The sequence below is a fragment of the Mirounga angustirostris genome, unplaced genomic scaffold (genome assembly GCF_029215605.1).
Source record: "Mirounga angustirostris isolate CCGP_5_RB_7025 unplaced genomic scaffold, mMirAng1.0.hap1 SCAF_4, whole genome shotgun sequence".
Classification (NCBI taxonomy): Eukaryota; Metazoa; Chordata; class Mammalia; order Carnivora; family Phocidae; genus Mirounga; species Mirounga angustirostris.
In genome coordinates, this window is record NW_026991712.1 from 114,505,233 (window position 1) to 114,522,760 (window position 17,528).

General features: G+C 37.9%; 1 protein-coding gene across 1 annotated transcript in view; it reads left to right on the forward strand.

Annotated features, from left to right (window-relative positions):
* Positions 1 to 17,528, forward strand: part of HFM1 (helicase for meiosis 1) — a 129,029-nt gene that overhangs the window by 75,221 nt on the left and 36,280 nt on the right. The window lies entirely within an intron of this gene.

The window sequence follows — 17,528 nt, forward strand, 5'->3', positions numbered from 1 at the left end:
TAAAAATCTTTCCACAAAGAAATCCTGAGGGTCAGGTGATTTCACTGGTGAATTTCCCCAAACATTTAGGAAAAAATAATATCAAACTTACCCAAATTTTTCAGAGAATGGAGAAGGAAAGAATAGTCTATGATGTAATTTTTTTGAACAGAACCAACATGGGGATCTTGATTTCAAAACCTGACAAAGACATTAAAAGAAAGGGAAATTATTCACCAGTGTACCTCATGGAAATAGATCCAGAAGTTCATAACAAAATATTAGCAAGTAGAATCTGGCCATATATTTAAAAAGCATACTACAGTACAATTAAGTATGGCTTATTCCATGTATGCAAGAGTGCCTTAGCATCCAAAGATGGATCAATGTATTTCACTACATTAACAGGAAAAAAAAAAAAGAAAACCATGTGATCCTTTTGATAGAGGTCAAAGAAGTTTGACAGAAATTTAGTGTTCATTTTTTATTAAATATATATATATATAAAACAAATGTCATGCACAGTGGTGAAATCATTTAAAAACTTTCCCATTTAGATGGAGAATGATACAAGAATGTTCTCTATTACTATACCTATTTAACATTGTGCTAGAAGTCCTAGTCAGGGGCGCCTGGGTGGCTCAGTCGTTAAGCGTCTGCCTTCAGCTCAGGTCATGATCCCAGGGTCCTGGGATCGAGTCCCACATTGGGCTTCCTGCTCAGCAGGAAGCCTGCTTCTCCCTCTCCCACTCCCCCTGCTTGTGGCTTGTGTTCCTGCTCTCTCTATCTCTCTGTCAAATAAATAAAAAAAAAAAAATCTAGAAGTCCTAGTCAGTACAATTATATAATAAAAAGAAATAAAAGTGATAAGGATTGGGAAGAAAGAAAGAAGCTCTCATTACTTGAAAGCAACATGATTACAGGGACACCTGGGTGGCTCAGTCAGTTAAGCGTCTGCCTTTGGCTCAGGTCATAATCCCAGTGTCCTGGGATCAAGTCCCGCATCAGGATCCTTGCTCCTTGCCTGCTTCTCCCTCTCCCTCTGCCTCCCTTTCACCCTGCTTATGCTCGTTCTCTCTCTCTCTCTGTCAAATAAATAAATAAAAATCTAAAAAAAAAAGAAAGCAACATGATTATATACCTAGAAAATCCAAAAAACTCTATAGACACATTGTTAGAATTAATATATAAATTTAGAACTATCGCTGGATACAGAGTCAGTATAAAAAAACTACAATAGTACTAAAAAGAATAGAATATTTAAGGATACATTTAATAAAATTAGTGCAAGATGTGATCACAGGAAACTACAAAACACCACTGAGAGAAATTAAAGAAGACATAAATAAATGGAAAGATATCCTATTATAAATCTTAATATTGTTAAGGTGGCAACATTTTCCAAATCAATCCACAGATTCAATGCAATCTATCAAAATCCTAGCTCTGCTTTTGGCAGAAATTCACAAGCTGATTTTAAAATTCATATGGGAGGAGGGAGGCAAGATGGTGAAAGAGTAGGAGACTTTGTTTCATCTGGTCCCTTGAATATAGCTAGATAACTATCATACCATTCTGAACACTTATGAATTCAACCTGAGATGTAAGAAAAGAATTGCTGGAATTCTACAAATAGAAGAGCAACCACTTTTTGCAAGGTAGGAGTTGCAGAGAAGTGAATCCGAGGGGATGTATCAGATGATAAATGGCAGGGGGAGGGAGCCTCCATAAGCCAGCTGCCGGAAGTTGATATAGTCCCAGAGTGCAAAATCGGAACCTTTAGAAGTCTGCCCCAGTGAGAGACATCCCTGCCTGATAGGTGCTCAGTTGGCGAAGTGGGGCAGAATTCTAGGTGGGACAGTGTGGTCTCAGGATCCTCAGGGTCACAGAAAGAATGGGAGTGCCTGAGCCAGCAGAGTTCCCAAGCACTGAAGTAGGGAAACCAGTTATGGTCAGTGAGCCCAGGAGGGGGCTGTCAGTTCTGTTTGCCATGAACTGAACCACAGCACAAAAGGGCAGAAATGCTACCACCCCTGCCTTCCCCTGGGAGGATCAGTGCAGACGCGCACTGCAGGAGTCTGCAGAGTTTGGCACACACAAAAGTGAAAACTGCTTATCCCTGAGGGTTTACTGAAGAGGGAGCTGTGATCTTTCAGCTCTGGGGCTGGAGATCAGGGCCTGGCCACTTTTATTTTCATCCTCTAAAGAGGCATAGAAAGCCTTCAGGGAACAAAAGCTACATAGAGCAACCAGAAGCAGCTTACACTGAGCCTGGCCCCCTGGCAAGGGGCGGTGTAACTCTGCCCAGGCAAAGACACCTGAGAATCAGCGCAGTAGGCCCCTGCCCCCAGAAGACCACCTGGAACAACAAGCCAACACCAAGTTTGCAGAGTGCACAGGACTGCAAAACTCCAGCACTAGGGGAAAATAGTATATAGAATTCAAGGGTTTTTTCTCATGATTCATTTATCTTTCAGTTTATAATTTTCTTTTTCTTTTTTTCTTTTCAACTAGTTTCTTATATTATCAACTCTTTGTTTTTAAGTCTTTTTTGACTTTCATTTTTACATTTACACATTATAGGTATATTCTTCATTTTTGGCTTCCTTTCACTGTATTCAATTTTATTTTATATCAGTTTTGCTTTCTTTACAATTTTCAGATTTAGTGTCTTCTAACAAACAGACCAAAATATACCCAGGACCAAGTGGATCACCCTGTTTTGTCCACCTGGGAGATTATATTCTCTCCCCCCTCTTTTTAGTTTTTTCTTTTTCTTTTTTGGTTTCTGACCTCTACAGATTTGTCTCATGTATATTTTGCTTGGATTGTGGTTGATATTTTTTATTTTGTTCTCTTGTTCTCTATTCTTCTCTGGGCAAAATGACTAGGAGGAGGAATTCACAGCAAAAGAAAGAACCAGAGGTAATACTCTCTGCCACAGATCTAATTGATATGGATATAAGTAAAATGTCAGACCTGGAATTCAGGATAATGATTATAAAGCTACTAGCTGGGCTTAAAAGACATTAGAGAATCTCTTAGTGCAGATATAAAATCTAATCAGGCTGAAATTAAAAATGCTTTAACTGAGATGCAGTCTAAATTGGATGCTCTAACAGCTAGGGTAAATAAGGCAGAAGAGAGTCAGTGACATAGAAGACAAGTTGATGGAAAGGAAAGAAGCTGAAGAAAAGAGAGAAAAACGACTAATGGACCATGAGAGGAGGCTTTGAGAAATCAGTGATACCATAAAGCAAAACAATTTTAGAATTATTGGGGTCCCAGAGGAAGAAGAAAGAGAGAGAGAGGGACAGAGGTATATTTGAGCAAATCATAGCTGAGAACTTCTCTAATCTGGGGAAGGAAACAGGCATTCAAGTCCAGGAGGTAGAGAGGACTCCCCTCAAAATCAATAAAAATAGATCAACACCCTAACATATAATAGTGAAGCTTGCAAATTTCATGGGGTGCCTGGGTGGCTCAGTTGTTAAACATCTGCCTTTGGCTCAGGTCATGATCCCAGGGTCCTCGGATCGAGCCCCGCGTCGGGCTCCCTGCTCCACAGGAAGCCTGCTTCTCCCTCTCCCACTCCCCGAGCTTGTGTTCCCTTTCTCGCTGTGTCTCTCTCTGTCAAATAAATAAAATCTTTAAAAAAAAAAAAAAAAAGTGAAGCTTGCAAATTTCAGGGATAAAGAGAAAGTCCTGAAAGTAGCTCAAGACAAGAGGTTCTTAACCTACAAGGGTAGGAACATTAGGCTGGCAGGCCTATCCACAGAGACCTGGCAGTCCAGAAAGGGTTGACATGATATATTCAGGGTACTTAATAAGAAAAACATGCAGCTAAGAATACTTTATCCAGCAAGGCTGTCATTCAGAATTGAAGGAGAGAATAAAGAGCTTCCAGGACAAACAGAAACTAAAAGAATTTGTGATCACTAAACCAGCCCTGTAAGAAATATTAAAGGGAATCTTGTAAGTGAAGAGAGAGCCCAAAAGTAGCATAGACGAGAAAGAAACAGAGACAATCTACAGAAACAGGGACTTTACAGGTAATACAATGGCACTAAATTCATATTTTTCACTAGTTACCCTGAATGTAAATGGGCTAAATGCTCCAATCAAAAGACACAGGTATCAGATTGGATAAAAAAGCAAGACTCATCCATATGCTGTCTACAAGAGACTCATTTTAGACCTAAAGACACCTTCAGATTGAAAGTGAGGGGGTGGAGGGGCGCCTGGGTGGCTCAGTCGTTAAGCGTCTGCCTTCGGCTCAGGTCATGATCCCAGGGTCCTGGGATCGAGCCCCGCGTCGGGCTCCCTGCTCCGCAGGAAGCCTGCTTCTCCTTCTCCCACTCCCCTCGCTTGTGTTCCTGCTCTCGCTGTGTCTCTCTCCGTCAAATAAATAAATAAAATCTTTAAAAAAAAAAAAAAAGAAAGTGAGGGGGTGGAGAACCATTTATCATGCTAATGAACATCCAAAGAAAGCTGGGGTAGCATTCCTTATATCAGACAATATAGATACTAACCAAAGACTGTAATAAGGGATGAAGAGGGACATTATATCATACTTAAAGGGTCCATCCAACAAAAAGATCTAATAATCATAAACATTTATGCTCCTAACTTGGGAGCAGCCAATTATATAAACCAATAAATAACCAAATTAAAGAAACTCATCAATAATAATACAGTAATAGTAATAGGGACTTCAACACCCCACTCACAGCAATGGACAGATCATTTAAGCAGAAGATCAACAAGGAAACAAGGGCTTTGAATGACACACTGGACCAGATGGACTTCACAGATATATACAGAGCATTCCATCTTAAAACAACAGAATACACATTCTTCTCGAGTGCACATGGAACATTCTCCAGAATAGATCCCATACTGGGTCACAAATCAGGTCTCAACTTGTACCCAAAGATGGGGATCGTTCCCTTCATATTTTTGGACCACAATGCTTTGAAACTTGAACTCAGTCACAAGAGGAAATTTGGCAGGAATTCAAACACTTGGAGGTTAAAGAGCATCCTACTAAAGAATGAATGGTTCAACCAGGAAATTAAAGAAGAATTTAAAAAATTCATGGAAACAAATGAAAATGAAAACACAACCTTTCAAAACCTTTGGGATACAGCAAAAGCAGTCCTAAGAGGGAAGTACAAAGCAATACAAGCCTTTCTCAAGAAATTAGAAAAGCCTCAAATACACAAGCTAACCTTACACCTAAAGGAGCTGGAGAAGGAACAGCAAATAAACCCGAAACCAAGTAGGAGAAAAGAAATAATAGATTAAGTAGAAATCAATGAAATAGAAACCAAAAGAACAGTAGAACAGATCAATGAAACTTGAAGCTGGCTCTCTGAAAGAATTAATAAGATCAATAGCCAGACTTATCAAAAAGAAAAGAGAAAGGACCCAAAGTAATTAAATCATGAATGAAAGAGGAGACATCGCCACCAACACCAAGGAAATACAAACAATTTTAAGAACATATTATGAGCAACTATATGCCAGCAAATTAGGCAATCTGGAAGAAATGGATGCATTCCTAGAAACTTAAAAACGGAAACAGGAAGAAACAGAAAATTGAACAGACCCATAATCAGCAAGGAAATTGAAGCAGTAATCAAAAATTTCCCAACAAACAAGAGTCCAGGGCTAGATGGCTTCCCAGGGGAATTCTACCAAACATTTAAAGAACTACTACCTATTTTTCTGAAGCTGTTTCAAAAAAAATAGAAAGGGATGGAAAACTTCCGGACTCATTCTATGAGGCCAGCATTACCTTTTTTTTTTTTTTTTTAAATTCCAGGGCAGCATTACCTTGATCCCAAAACCAGACAAAGAGCCCACCAAAAAGGAGAATTACAGACCAATATCCCTGATGAATGTGGATGCAAAAATTCTCACCAAGATACTAGCCAATAGGATCCAGTAGTATATTAAAAGGATTATTCATCATGACCAAGTGGGATTTATTTCTGGGCTGCAAGGATGATTCAACATTCACAAATCAATCAGCATGATACATCACATTAATTTAAAAAAGGACAAAAACCATATGATCCTCTTAATTGATGCAGAAAAAGCATTTGAGAAAATACAGCATCCTTTCTTGATTAAAATTCTCCACAGTGTAGGGTTAGAAGGAACATACTTCAATATCATAAAAGCCACATACAAAAAGCCCACAACAATTGACATTCTCAATGGGGAAAAACTGAGAGCTTTTCCCCTAAGGTCAGGAACACAACCAATGCTCACTCTCACTCCTGTTGTTCAACATATATTACTAGCCTCAGCAATCAGATAACAAAAAGAAATAAAAAGCATTCAAATTGGCAAAGAATAAGTCAAATTCTAACTCTTTGCAGATGACATGATACTTTATGTGGAAAACCCGAAAGACTCCACCCCAAAATTACAAGAACTCATACAGGAAGTCAGCAACGTGGCAGGATATAAAATCAGTGCACAGAAATCAGTTGCATTTCTATACACTAACAATGAGACAAAAGAAAGAGAAATTAAGGAATCGATCCCATTTACAACTGCACCAAAAACTATAAGATACTTTAGAATGAACCAAACCGAAGAGGTAAAGGACCTGTACTCTAAAAACTAGAGAACACGTATGAAAGAAATTGAGGGAGACACAAAGAAATGGAAAAACATTCCACACTCATGAACTGGAAGAATAAATATTGTTAAAATGTCTATGCTACCCAGAGCAATATACACATTCAATGCAATCTCTGTCAAAATACCATCAACATTTTACACAGAGCTGGAACAAATAATCCTAAAATGTGTATGGAACCAGAAAAGACCCCAGATAGCCAGAGGAATGTTGATAAAGAAAACCAAAGCTGGTGGCATCACAATGCCAGACTTCAAGCTCTTTACAAAGCTGTAATCATCAAGACAGTATGGTACTGGCACAAAAACAGACACATAGATCAATGGAACAGAATAGAGAACCCAGAAATGGACCCTCAACTCTATGGTCAACTAATTTTTGACAAAGCAGGAAAGAATATCCAATGGAAAAAGGACAGTCTTTTCAATAAATGGTATTGAGAAAATTGAACAGCCACATGCAAAAGAATGAAACTGGACCATTTTCTTACACTGTGCACAAAGATAAATTCAAAATGGATAAAAGACCTAAATGTGAGACAGGAATCCATCAAGATCCTAGAGGAGAACACAGGTAGCAATCTCTTCAACCTTGGCCACAGCAACTTCTTGCTAGACACATTCTCCAAAGGCAAGGGAAACAAAAGCAAAAAATGAACTATTGGGACTTCATTAAGATAAAAAGCTTCTGCACAGCAAAGGAAACAGTCAACAAAACTAAAAGGAAACCTATGGAATGGAAGAAGATATTTGCAAATGACATACCAAATAAAGGGCTAATGCCCAAGATCTATAAAGAATTTATCAAACTCAACACCCAAAAACAAATAATCCAGTTGAGAAATGGGCAGAAGACATGAACAGACATTTCTCCAAAGAAGACATACAAATGGCCAACAGACACATGAAAAATGCTCCACATCTCTTGGCATCAGGGTAATACAAATCAAAACCACAATAAAATATCACCTCACACTGGTCAGAATGGCTAAAATTAACAAGACAAGAAACAACAAATTTTGGCGAGGATGCGTAGAAAGGGAGACCCTCTTACACTGTTGGTGGGAATGCAAGCTGGTACAGCCACTCTGGAAAAGAGTATGGAGGTTCTTCAAGAAGTTAAAAATAGAACTACCCTAAGACCCAGCAATTGCACTACTGGGTATTTACCCCAAAGATACAAATGTAGTGATCCAAGAGGGCACCTGCACCCCAGTGTTCATAGCAGCAATGTCCACAATAGCTAAACTGTGGAAAGAACGGAGGTGTCCATCAACAGATGAATGGATAAAGAAGAAGTGATATATATATACAACGGAATATTACTCAGCCATCAGAAAGGATGAATACTTACCATATACATCAATATGGATGGAACTGGAGGGTATTATGCTGAGCAAAATAGGTCAATTAGAGAAAGACAATAATCATATGGTTTCACTCCTACGTGGAATATAAGAAAGAGTGCAGAGGATCATAGGGGAAGGGAGGGAAAACTGAATGGGAAGTCATCAGAGAGGGAGAAAAACCATGAAAGACTCTTAACTATAGGAAACAAACTGAGGGTTGCTGGAGGGGAGGTGGTTGGGGGGATAGGGTAATTCGGTGATAAGCATTAAGGAGGGCACATGGTGTGATGAGCAGTGGGTGTTATAAGCACCTGATGAATTACTGAACACTACATCTGAAACTAATGATGTACTATATGTTGGCTAATTGAATTTAAACAAATAAATAAAATTCATATGGGAATGTAAGGGATCTGAATTAGCCAATCAGTCTTGAAAAAAAAGAAGAACAAAGATAGAGGACTCACAATTCCTGATTTCAAAACTTATTACAAAGCCACAGTAGTCAAAACAGTGTGGTACTGGCATAATAATAGCCTATAGATCAACGGAATATATTTGAGAGTACAGAAAAAATCCCATACATCTGTGGTCAATTGATTTGGGACAAAGATGTTTAAACAGTTCAGGGTGGGGGAAGAATAGCCTTTCAACAAATAGGGCTGGACAACTGGATAGTCAGTTGAATTAATTATATCATAATTACTTCATACCATATATGGTATTACTTCATACCATAAATACTTCATACCATATGTAAAAATTAACTCAAAATTTGTTAAAGACCTAAAAGTAGGAGTTAAAACTGTAATACTCTTAGAAAAAAACATGGGTTTATATCTTCATGACCTTGGGTTAAGCAGTGGTTTCTTAGGTATGACACCTAAAGCTCAAGCAACTAAAAAAAAAAGATGAATTGGACTTCATCAAGATTAAAAACTTCTGGGGGCACCTGGGTGGCTTAGTTGGTTAAGCGTCTGCCTTTGGCTCAGGTCATGATCCCAGGATCCTGGGATCAAGTCCCACATTGGGCTCCTTGCTCAGCAGAGAGCCTGCTTCTCCCTCTGCTTGCCACTCTCCCTGCTTGTGCACTCTTTCTCTCTCTCTCTCTGACAAATAAAGTCTTTTTTAAAAAAAGATTAAAAACCTTTGTGCTTCAAGTAACACTATCAAGAAAGTGGAAAGGCAACCCAAAGAATGAGAGAAAATATTTGCAAATCACATATCTGATAAAGGACTAGTATCTGGTATATATAAAGACGTTTTACAACTCAACAATAAAATAGCAAGGAGCCAAATTCAAACTGGTAAAAGGATATGAATAGACATTTTTGCAAGGAAGAACTACAAATGACCAATACACACATGAAAAGTTGCTCAACATCATTAATCAAGATAGAAATGCAAACCAAAACTACAGTGTGATACTACTTCCCACCCACTTTAGTAAAAAAGATGGACAATAATAAGTGTTGATGAGAACGTGGGGACATTGAAACCCTCATAGCACTGCTATGGGAATGCAAAATTGTGCAGCTGCTTTGGAAAACAGTTTGCCAGGTCCTCAAGAAGTTAAACATAGAATTACCATGTGACCCAGCAGTTCCTTTTCTGTGTTCACATCCAAAAGAATTGAAAACATACAAAAACTAGTATGTGAATGTTTATAACATCATTATTCATAATAGCCAAAAAATAGAAACAACTGAAATGTTCACCAATGATGGAATGGATAAGTAAAATGTAGTATAACCATATAATGGAATATTCACTCATAAAGAAGAATAAATAACTGATACATGGATGAACCCTGAAAACATTATGCTAATGAGAGAAGCCATTCACAAAAGGTCAGATATTGTTAGATTCCATTTATATGGAAAGTGTAGAATAGGCAAATTTATAGAGATGGGTGTAGGAAGGAAGATGCAGAGGCTGGGTGTAGGAAGAAATGAGTAACTACTAATAGGTATGTGATTTTTTTTTTTAAAGTGATAATGTTCTGAAATTAGATACAGTGATGGTTACACAACCTTGGGAATATACTAAAAACCTACAAAACTGTATACTTTTTAAGAGGGTACATTTTATGGTATGAATTATATTTCAACTAAAAAATTTGAAAAGCAATAGTATTACTATACCAGCAAACAAAAAAGAGATAGAAATCATAATTTTTAAAATGCCATTTACAATAGCATCAGAAATCAGTTTAAGAAAGACAATTTAGAATTAGAGCTGCACGAAGATAATATAAACTCAGAGCCATCAGCTGGCCATCCTTTACCACATGCAGAAAGGATCACAGACAGCAGAGTTTGGGAAGAGAAAACTAAAGCAGAGGTACAGAGAGGTGCAAAGGTGAGAATGCCAGAGCTGGGACTATGATGACTTCCCATTTCTTGGTTTCAGTCCCTTCTGATGCCTCGCTGAATTGCTGCTTTGGATTCTGTGACATATCTGTATTCATGTAACACGTTTCCCCCCACTCACCAGCTGTTTTTGTTTAAAGTAGCTTGTTTGTTACTTAAAATTGTAATGAGAAGTTGGAATGTTTACTATACTTCCTGCTAGTATGAGCCTTTTATAAGAGCAAAAGTTCCCTACATATTTTGCACAATCCTGTGAAAATGGGTAAAAGATGCTTCCTATCAAATAATATTTTATTACACATACACACACATACCCTTCACATACATATACATACAACCATTCCAAATCTTTTTTTTTTTTTTTCAAATTTTTATTTAAATTCCAGTTAGTTAACATACAGTGCAATATTGGTTTCGGGAGTAGAATTCAGTGATTCGTCACTTACATACCACACCCAGTGCTCGTCATAACAAGTACCCACCTTAATACCCATCACCTATGTAGCCCACGCCCACCTCCCTCCCTCCATCAACCCTCAGTTCTCTATCATTAAGAGTCTCTTATGGTTTGTTGCCCTGTCTCTTTTTCCCCCCCTTCCTATATGTTCATCTCTTTTGTTTCTTAAATTCCCCATATGAGTGAAATCATATGGTATTTGTCTTTCTCTGACTTATTTCTCTTAGCATAATACACTCTAGCTCCATCCACATCATTGCAAATGGCAAGATTTCATTCTTTTTGATGGCTGAGTGATATTCCAGTGTATGTGTGTATGTGTGTGTGTGTGTGTGTATACACACATACATATACCACATCTTCTTTATCCATTCATCAGTCGATGGATATGGGCACTTTCCAGATTTTGGCTACTCTTGATAATGCTGTTATAAACATTGGGATGCATGTACCCCTTCGAATCTGTATTTTTCAACCATCCCAAATCTTATGAACATTCCAATTATGTAATTCAGTTCTTATATGCAAATTCATATATCCCCAAACAAAGATACACAATTATACCTTTAAACATAACATACATATCCTATCTGCACCTTTCTCAATAAGTGACACAATGAAGGGGTCATAGATTTACCCTACTAAGTTTGTGACAACAAAATTTGGGCTTTTCAAAACAATCCAAATTTCAATTTTTCTGACCTCCTGTCAGACCATGTTATTAAATGATACAAACATAGTTCAGAGACTGCTAAATAATTGTTTCTCAATGTGCTTGCAAGTTCAACACATACTTTAGTATTATAATATCAAATTATGGGGCCATATATAAAAACAAAAGTATGCACCTTAATTTACATAATATAACTAAAAATTATTTTCATGCTTGTGTTTGAAAACATTCTTTTAGCAGTAGTTTCTCATCTATATAGTCCAATAGATAACATTTTTGTAAAATTTAAAGAAAAATATTTTTGCTATTTTTAAGGTATGATGACAGTGTGAAAAATACAATATTTTGGTTGTAAAATATTTAAAAATTTTCAGGTCTATTCTTAATACATAAGGTTTAGACATTTAAACTTTTGGTCCTTTAGGGGCGCCTGGGTGGCTCAGTCGTTAAGCGTCTGCCTTCGGCTCAGGTCATGATCCCGGGGTCCTGGGATCGAGTCCCACTTCGGGCTCCCTGCTCGGCAGGAGGCCTGCTTCTCCCTCTCCCACTCCCCCTGCTTGTGTTCCTCCTCTCGCTATGTCTCTCTCTGTCAAATAAATAAACAAAAAATCTTTAAAAAAAAAAAAAACTTTTGGTCCTTTAAATAGATTCTCAGTAAGAAGTATGGACTTTGGGGGTGCCCAGTGGCTCAGCTGTTAAGCGTCTGCCTTCGGCTCAGGTTATGATCCCAGAGTCCTGGGATCAAGCCCCACATCGGGCTCTCTGCTAGGTGGGAAGTCTGCTTCTCCCTCTCCCACTCCCCCTGCTTGTGTTCCCTCTCTCTCTGTCAAATAAATAAATAAAATCTTTAAAAAAAAAAAGTATGGACTTTAATTTGAAGAAAATTGATTTGACATTAGTAAATTCATTTGCATTTGCTGTGCCATTCTGAGTTGAAAATTTAGTATATTTGAAAAATGAAAAGATAGAAGAAATGCCTGAGCACTGTGGAAGTGTGCAGATTTAAATACTAGTCAAAACACAGTTTGGTTTTCTTTATACTTTTTGGTGTATAAATGCATTAAATTGCAAAACCAAGGACTCCCAATTCATTAGTGTTACGTTTTTCTTGATAAATAACAAAATGATACGATATTTGACAAAAAAATAAGATGAGATGCTCTCTCATTTAAAAAGTAAAGTCATATGGGGTGCCTGGGTGGCTCAGATGCTTAAGCTTCTGCCTTCAGCTCAGGTCATGATCCCAGGGTCCTGGGAGGGTGGCTCAGATGCTTAAGCTTTTGCCTTCAGCTCAGGTCATGATCCCAGGGTCCTGGGATTGAGCCCCACGTCCGGCTCCTGGCTCAGCAGGGAGCCTACTTCTCCCTCTCCCTCTACCTCTCCCCCTGCTCATGCTCTCTCTCTCTCTCTCTCTATCTCTGTGTCTCGAATGAATAAATAAAATCGTTTAAAAAAAATAAATAAAAAGTAAAGTCATAAAGTGCATAAATCTGATTAACATAAATCAGGAACTGCAAGTCAAAGTAATATTCTTTTAGAAATACTAATCCCAGGGGTGCCTGGGTGGCTCAGTCAGTTAAGTGTCCGACTCTTGATTTTGGCTCAGGTCATGATCCTGGGGTTGTGGTATTGAGCCCCAGAGTCGGGCTCCCCCCTCAGCAAAAGTTTTTTTTGGAGATTCTCACTTTCCCTCTCCCTCACCCTCCCCCGAAATAAAGAAATCTTAAAAAAAATATTAACTTCAGTAGCTAGCTTATGCAGAGACCAATTATTTAAATTTATAATTAGGATGCAAGGCTAAGTGTATCAGGGGTTATGTGCCTACTATTATCAGTTTTTCTTAGATTTTTTTTAAAGCAACCAACAGCTGCCCCACAGCCATTACTGACCCTGTTAAAGTAATTTTAAATATTTTCTTTAAATACAATTCTAGTTGACATTAATGAATTTATTTTACTTTAAGTACTTAGAATTGGGGGCTTTAAAAACATGCAAATCTATATGTGACAAAACTTCGAAAACGTATGCATTTCAGATTATTGTAGTGATGGGAATATGGGATCTATTAACTTTAAATTATACCTAAGAGTACAGCTTAGGTCAATTTTCTTTGAGAACCTAATTTTTCCAATTATCAATCTCTGTAAGCTTATATTTGTTAATAAGACAAATTCAGACAATTCTCAGGATATGGGAAGTGGGGTGAGGATGGGGGAGCACTTATAAGTACCATTTCTAACAGAAAAAGTTTTTGTCACTTAGGTAATTAATATCCATATGCTAATATTCTATAAACAAACTTGTATACAGTCTTCATTCCCAACAAGACTTGCCAGCTCTGCCTTGGAATTTGTGGAAGTCCCCAGAACCTAAAATTCAACTCCAGGTGGTAGGTAGTTTTCAACCACTGGGAATAAATGTGTGTAGTCATTGTGCGCCATCTTGTGGTGATGTTTAGAAATGCACCTATTAGGAATTGGGTTAGGGAACAAAGCAATTCCTTATCCCTTATTGCAAAACAAAAACCTACAAGGCATTTTCCCCTCGTCTTCCCATCCCCAAATCCTCTGATTCCCTAAATAAATTAAATGCATTATTTGGGGAGAGAATTAAGGTAGCTAGTATAACTAGGGAGGCGGGGTGGTTGAGAGATCAGGGTCTGGAATTAGACTACCTTAAGTTAGAATCTCAGATTTGCTATTTCTTATCCGGATAGTCTTGATTCTCTGGAATTAGACAAGGAGACAGAAAATATAAGAGATAAAGGGAAATCTAGGAGTCTGATAGCTGACTAATAAATGTTTCAGAAAGAGAGAGCAAACAAATCAGAAGAAATAATTTAAGAAAATTTTCTACACTTGGAGATACAGATCCGCACATCAAAAAGGCTTAGTCAGTGCTAATTAGGATGAATGAAAGAATATCTACAAAGGAGGAATAATTGCAACATTTCAGAACATCATGGATAAAGAGAAAATCATAAATGCTTCCAAGGAACAAGAATTGAAATTTTGTTAATCTTTATCAGTAGCACTGGATGGTAGAAGACAATAGACTTAAAGTTCAGGGAAAATGATTTTCAACCCTGTGTTCTATACCCAGCCAAACTATTAAGTGTGAAAGTAAAGTAATTTTAATACATTCAAGGATTTAGAAAGTTGAACTCACACACATCTTTTCTGAAGCAGTTGCTTGCGTATGAGCACAATATAACAAAGCAATTAACCAAAAAAGAAAATGTCAAAGAATCCAAGAATAGTGGATTCACTCAAGAAACTTAATGAAAGGAAGTTCAGGATGACAACTGTAGGAGAGGCCACATTACGTTAAGAGGAGGATGGAGGGCTCAAGAAGTATCTATGAGGAGGGAATAAATAGGTGGTGTCTCCATGTATTTATTTTTGTCTCTGAAATATTAAATACACTTAAAGAAATTTAAGATAGATAGTGCTAGACTAAAAGAAAGGCAGGAAAACTTCAGGGAAAATATAGCTGCTCAAGAAAGAAAAGCACTTCACTTGATTCAGTATTAATATTTTTATTTTTTGTATAGCTCTCAAATCAGCCCATTCTCTGACTCTACTACTGTCATCACTCTAGATTGAGTTACCATCATTTTTTTTGCCTAGACTCCTCTGGTAGCCTTTTTTCAAAATGCAAATTTAATTATGTTCCTTCCTTGATTAAATCACTATAGTGTCTTCCCCTAGCTCTTAGAATAAAAGATCCAAATCATTAACATCCCTACTAGGTTCCACACTGTCTCGTGGTCAGGCAGTTCCTAAGCAGCAGTGAGATGGCAGCTGCTAGGTAGTCTTGCCTCACCTCCATAGAATTGGCTGGTAAGGACACAAGAGACCTAAATGGATCTAGACAGTTTATTACTTACAGAGATGGCAAAACAAGATCAGCATGTTATCAGTTGCTTGCATTCCTAATCCCACAGGATAACACTGACCAGATAACACAAATAGTGGGTTGCTTTGTTTTTGAGGCATCAACTATAGGGTGCAACTAAGTGGTTTTATGGCCTGCATCTGTACCTTGGAAGAGGCAAGGTAGAAAGTCCAGTGCCTTACTGGAACCAGAGGCAGATGAGAAACTGCTTCATGGCAATGCCATGCAAGATAGGGAGCCTCTTACAAGCTAAGGAGGCAGATGAGAAATGGCTTTTAGCACCTCCTCACAAGACTGCCTATCTTGACATGTCCCAAAGAGTATCAGAGGGCATTCTATAAATAGTTAAGTCTTGGATATGGCCTATATAGAGACATGGAATTGCTAGGGTACCATGGTGGAGCCATTCTCCTACAAATATAGCCTGACCTTTCTCCACTAATTTCATCTTGTGTGCTCTCTCTTACTTGCTGAACATCAGCCACACTGACCTTTCAATTTCTCCGATACACCATGCTTTCCCTTGTCATAGATATTTTGCATATGCCATCCTCTCTGCCTGAGGTACTCTTTCTCCCGCCTCTTTGCCTTCTTAATTCCCATTCTTTCTTTAGTCTTCAACTCAGTTGTTGCTTCTTAGGGAAACCTTCCAAGACATTCCTAACTAGAACAGTGCATCCAATTATCACATAGCATTGTGCTCCTCTCCTTCATAGCATTCTAAACAATTTTAATTTTATAGTTACTTGTATAATCCTTAAGTAATAATAGTAAAGATAATACATGCTCTAATATATTATTTTATCACTTAATTTGAAAATGCTTTCACATACTTAATTTCATTTTATCTTTTCATCTCTGTGAGGTGAACAAAACAGGTATTATTTTTAATCTGTTTTTTACAGATAAGAGCCCATATTAAAACTTACGTTTTCTTACTTTAGTTTAAAGTGCTCTGTACTTCATCATGTGTTTCTCATGTGAATATATAAGGCAGCATGCAGTGAGTAAGAGGGACAAAGAAAATGCCATAGGGGCTTAAAGAAGAGAGAAATCATTTCAGATGGGGTGATAAGGATAGATCTCCATGATAGAGGTACCATTTAAGGTGGCCTTGAAAGTTGATCAGCTTCTGATAGACAAGTGAGCGGCTTCTAAGACAAGACGTAATATCAAAGGTACAATCATAGAAAGTCTTGAGACTTTGAGTAATGGCAAGCAAATGTGTTTTTGTTTTTAAAGATTTTATTTATTTATTTATTTATTTATTTATTTATTTATTTGACAGAGGAGAGGGGGAGAGAGAGAGAGTGTGTGCGCACAAGCAGGAGGAGAGGCAGGCAGAGGGAGAAGCAGACTCCCCACTGATCAGGGAGCCCAATGTGGGGCTCCATCCCAGGCTGAGATCATGACCTGAGCTGAAGGCAGACGCTTAACCCACTGAGCAACCCAGACGCCCCAAGCAAATGTGTTTTGATGGATTAGGGTTACTATGGGTACCAGAAAGGGAGGCTAGAATTATATTGTGGAGGACTTTAAATATGAAATTAATTTGCTGGCACGGGAAGTAACTAACATTTCTAAGTGGGCAAATGATCTGACCAGAGTTGAACTTTAGGAGGACTAATTAAACAGCATGTAGAATAAATTGTGCATGATAGGACTTGACAAGGAGACCAGGTAACTGAGATGAAATTATGAGCTAGGGCAAAAGACCACAGCTCTCGTAGAGCTGTGGGTTATCTCTGGGGGTTGGGAGAAGCTTATTTATAGGATTTTAGCTTGTGCTGGTGATTCTTAGCAGGGTTTAGGGAGGGCAGAGGTCAGTTCTAGATTGGATACTTTAAAAAAGTGAAGTATTGGGTATTTTGGTGTATCTTATCTTGGAGATGGGAAGATTAAGGAAATAGTAGTCATTTGTGTTAACCAGAAGAGGGGGATGTTTAGTTATTTTTGTGGTTCTTGAATGTCCTTTCCTCAAGTTTCAGAAATAATTACACAGTAGTCTTATTTCGATCTTTACTACAGTCACAGAATGGCCTTACTGAGTGTTGTTTATATTCTACCAAAGTTGTTTATATTCACTTGGGAACACTGTGGTTCATCCTGTCAGCTTCCAGCTGCCAGGGATGTTTCATTACTTTATC